Here is a 4972-nt window from a genome sequence, read left to right as displayed (position 1 = left end):
CTTAGAAAAATGTTTAAAAAGAAGAAATGAGTAACCAGAAAAACTTAGAAAAATGTTTAAAAAGAAGAAATCAGTAACCAGAAAAACGGCGAAAAATGTTTAAAAAGAAGAAATCAGTAACCAGAAAAACGGCGAAAAATGTTTAAAAAGAAGAAATCAGTAACCAGACAAACTGCGAAAAATGTTTAAAAAGAAGAAATCAGTAACCAGAAAAACTTAGAAAAATGTTTAAAAAGAAGAAATCAGTAACCAGGAAAACTTGGAAAAAAACACTTAGAAAAATTTTCAGCAAAGTGTGAAAAATATTCTAAGTGTCAGCGGAGGAAAATGCTGCAGCATCGGGAAAGATTCGCAAACTTACACCGAACATGTGCTCCGAAGTGCCGGAGGAATTGGGTGAATTGAGCCCGGCAAATGGCCAGCTGTCGTTTTGTGCCTGCAGCCCGAAAACTTTAACTTTGTCTGTCGCGGAAGTCCGGACCGAGAAAAATCCAAACGGTTTTGACCGGACCGAGTTCCAGACCGATGCAGTCAAATTTGGAATTCAGACCCATTCAGTGCCACTTGTAGTTTTTCCGCAGTGAGGTTGGCGGGGTACCCGGAGATATATGGGAACACGATTTTTAGAACAAAATGGCGGCGCGGGACCGTTCTGAAAGGCATCCGAAAAACGGTTCCACGGGCATAGCACTTTAATGACAGGTATGAGTGCATGCCGGAGAGCTCTTGGAAGTCGAATTTTTGACACTTTGTCAATTTTTTGACAGATTTGACAAACTCTTTCTGTCTGTTCTAAGAGTCAGTCAGAGACTTGTGCGGCGGTCTTTTGACACTATTGGAGGGCGGGCAAACCCCACGTTGACTCCGGCCGTCCCTCCACAGGCGCTCGTGTCCAAAATGAAGGCGAGAGACGCGAGTGGCCTGGTTCCCTTGGGTGTTGCCAAGAAGGCTGCGGGCTGACCGTTGCCTGAGCACTCCCTAAAGCCTCTTGTGATGAGAGCAGACCTCGCCTGCCGCACGACCGGCTCTGGGAGTCGTTGGGCCGCTATTTGTGAATAGTCTGGTCCTCCTCTGCCACCCGGACAAGCGCGATGGCTCTGCCGCCCTGCGGTGCTCGTCACCCAGGTTTGGGGAACACGATACTCGTAACAAAAATAAAAGGCGGCTCGGGACCTGCAGGCGAAAGGGGTCCCGTGGTGCTAAGCACGTCGACTTCGGGTCTCGGTGCAAGCCGGAGAGCTCACGGAAGTCTAAAGTTTTCGGCACGTGGTCGAATCTTTTCAAAGGCTTACCCGGCTCTTTCCGTCCATTCTGAGAGTAAGTCAGAGGCCGGTGCGGAGGTCTCTTGACAATCGGAGGGGGTGGTGGCCCTCCGCAGGCGCTCGTGTCGAAAATGAAGGCGAGAGACGCGAGTGGCCTGGTTCCCCTGGGTGTTGCCAGGAAGGCTGCGGGCTGACCCTTGCCTGAGCACTCCCTAAAGCCTCTTGTGATGAGAGCAGACCTCGCGCGCCGCACGACCGGCTCTGGGAGTCGTTGGGCCGCTATCTGTGAATAGTCTGGTCCTCCTCTGCCACCCGGCCAAGTGCGATGGCTCTGCCGCCCTGCGGTGCTCGTCACGCAGGTATGGGGCACACGATGCTCGTAACAGCAAATAAAGGCGGCTCGGGACCTGCAGGCGAAAGGGGTCCCGTGGTGCTTAGCACGTCGACTTCGGGTCTCGGTGCAAGCCGGAGAGCTCACGGAAGTCTAAAGTTTTCGGCACGTGGTCGAATCTTTTGAAAGGCTTACCCGGCTCTTTCCGTCCATTCTGAGAGTCAGTCAGAGGCCGGTGCGGCGGTCTATTGACGACCGGAGGCTCCCATGGGTGTTGCGATGAGGGTGGAGGGCACAGAACCTTGCCTTAGCACTCCCTAATAAAGCCTCTTGTGAAGAGAGCAGACCTCGCGCGCCGCACGACCGGCTCTGGGAGTCGTTGGGCCGCTATCTGTGAATAGTCTGGTCCTCCTCTGCCACCCGGCCAAGTGCGATGGCTCTGCCGCCCTGCGGTGCTCGTCACGCAGGTATGGGGCACACGATGCTCGTAACAGCAAATAAAGGCGGCTCGGGACCTGCAGGCGAAAGGGGTCCCGTGGTGCTTCGCACGTCGACTTCGGGTCTCGGTGCAAGCCGGAGAGCTCACGGAAGTCTAAAGTTTTCGGCACGTGGTCGAATCTTTTGAAAGGCTTACCCGGCTCTTTCCGTCCATTCTGAGAGTCAGTCAGAGGCCGGTGCGGCGGTCTATTGACGACCGGAGGCTCCCATGGGTGTTGCGATGAGGGTGGAGGGCACAGAACCTTGCCTTAGCACTCCCTAATAAAGCCTCTTGTGAAGAGAGCAGACCTCGCGCGCCGCACGACCGGCTCTGGGAGTCGTTGGGCCGCTATCTGTGAATAGTGGGGTCCTCCTCTGCCACCCGGCCAAGTGCGATGGCTCTGCCGCCCTGCGGTGCTCGTCACGCAGGTATGGGGCACACGATGCTCGTAACAGCAAATAAAGGCGGCTCGGGACCTGCAGGCGAAAGGGGTCCCGTGGTGCTTCGCACGTCGACTTCGGGTCTCGGTGCAAGCCGGAGAGCTCACGGAAGTCTAAAGTTTTCGGCACGTGGTCGAATCTTTTGAAAGGCTTACCCGGCTCTTTCCGTCCATTCTGAGAGTCAGTCAGAGGCCGGTGCGGCGGTCTATTGACGACCGGAGGCTCCCATGGGTGTTGCGATGAGGGTGGAGGGCACAGAACCTTGCCTTAGCACTCCCTAATAAAGCCTCTTGTGAAGAGAGCAGACCTCGCGCGCCGCACGACCGGCTCTGGGAGTCGTTGGGCCGCTATCTGTGAATAGTCGGGTCCTCCTCTGCCACCCGGCCAAGTGCGATGGCTCTGCCGCCCTGCGGTGCTCGTCACGCAGGTATGGGGCACACGATGCTCGTAACAGCAAATAAAGGCGGCTCGGGACCTGCAGGCGAAAGGGGTCCCGTGGTGCTTAGCACGTCGACTTCGGGTCTCGGTGCAAGCCGGAGAGCTCACGGAAGTCTAAAGTTTTCGGCACGTGGTCGAATCTTTTGAAAGGCTTACCCGGCTCTTTCCGTCCATTCTGAGAGTCAGTCAGAGGCCGGTGCGGCGGTCTATTGACGACCGGAGGCTCCCATGGGTGTTGCGATGAGGGTGGAGGGCACAGAACCTTGCCTTAGCACTCCCTAATAAAGCCTCTTGTGAAGAGAGCAGACCTCGCGCGCCGCACGACCGGCTCTGGGAGTCGTTGGGCCGCTATCTGTGAATAGTCTGGTCCTCCTCTGCCACCCGGCCAATCGCGATGGCTCTGCCGCCCTGCGGTGCTTATCACGCAGGTTTGGGGCACACGATACTCGTAACAGCAAATTAAAAATAAAGGCGGCTCGGGACCTGCAGGCGAAAGGGGTCCCGGTGCAAGCCGGAGAGCTCACGGAAGTCTAAAGTTTTCGGCACGTGGTCGAATCTTTTGAAAGGCTTACACGGCTCTTTCCGTCCATTCTGAGAGTTAAGTCAGAGGCCTGTGCGGAGGTCTCTCGACGACATGAGGAGTTGGCTAACCCTGGGTGTTGCGATGAGGGTGGAGGCCGCAGAACCTTGCCTTAGCACTCCCTAAAGCCACTTGTGATGAGAGCAGACCTCGCGTGCCGCACCACCGGCTCTGGGAGTCGTTGGGCCGCTATCTGTGAATAGTCTGGTCCTCCTCTGCCACCCGGCCAAGCGCGATGGCTCTGCCGCCCTGCGGTGCTTATCACGCAGGTTTGGGGCACACGATACTCGTAACAGAAAATTAAAAATAAAGGCGGCTCGGGACCTGCAGGCGAAAGGGGTCCCGGTGCAAGCCGGAGAGCTCAGGGAAGTCTAAAGTTTTCGGCACGTGGTCGAATCTTTTGAAAGGCTTACCCGGCTCTTTCCGTCCATTCTGAGAGTTAAGTCAGAGGCCTGTGCGGAGGTCTCTCGACGACATGAGGGGTTGGCTAACCCTGGGTGTTGCGATGAGGGTGGAGGCTGCAGAACCTTGCCTTAGCACTCCCTAAAGCCACTTGTGATGAGAGCAGACCTCGCGTGCCGCACCACCGGCTCTGGGAGTCGTTGGGCCGCTATCTGTGAATAGTCTGGTCCTCCTCTGCCACCCGGCCAAGCGCGATGGCTCTGCCGCCCTGCGGTGCTCGTCACGCAGGTTTGGGGAACGCGATACTTGTAATAACAAATTGAAAAAAAAAGGCGGCTCGGGACCTGCAGGCGAAAGGGGTCCCGTGGTGCTTAGCACGTCGACTTCGGGTCTCGTTGCAAGCCGGAGAGCTCACGGAAGTCTAAAGTTTTCGGCACGTGGTCGAATCTTTTGAAAGGCTTACCCTGCTCTTTCCGTCCATTCTGAGAATAAGTCAGAGGCCGGTGCGGAGGTCTCTTGACAATCGGAGGGGGTGGCGTCCCTCCGCAGGCGCTCGTGTCTAAAATGAAGGCGAGACACGAGTGGCCTAGTTCCCCAGGGTGTTGCCAGAAAGGCTGCGGGCTGACCGTTGCCTTCGCACTCCCTAAAGCCTCTTGTGATGAGAGCAGACCTCGCGCGCCGCACCACCGGCTCTGGGAGTCGTTGGGCCGCTATCTGTGAATAGACTGGTCCTCCTCTGCCACCCGGCTAAGTGCGATGGCTCTGCCGCCCTGCGGTGCCCGTCACGCAGGTTTTTGTGAACACGGAGAGCTCACGGAAGTCTAAAGTTTTCGGCACGTGGTCGAAGCTTTTGACAGGCTTACAGAGCTCTTTCCGTCTAATCTGAGAGTCAGTCAGAGGCCGGTGCGGAGGTCTATTGACGACCGGAGGCTCCCCTGGGTGTTGCGATGAGGGTGGAGGGCACAGAACCTTGCCTTAGCACTCCCTAATAAAGCCTCTTGTGAAGAGAGCAGACCTCGCGCGCCGCACGACCGGCTCTGG

Source organism: Chiloscyllium punctatum, unplaced genomic scaffold (assembly GCF_047496795.1).
Source record: "Chiloscyllium punctatum isolate Juve2018m unplaced genomic scaffold, sChiPun1.3 scaffold_471, whole genome shotgun sequence".
Classification (NCBI taxonomy): Eukaryota; Metazoa; Chordata; class Chondrichthyes; order Orectolobiformes; family Hemiscylliidae; genus Chiloscyllium; species Chiloscyllium punctatum.
The sequence above is the reverse complement of the archived record's forward strand: the minus strand, read 5'-3'. Positions refer to the sequence as shown.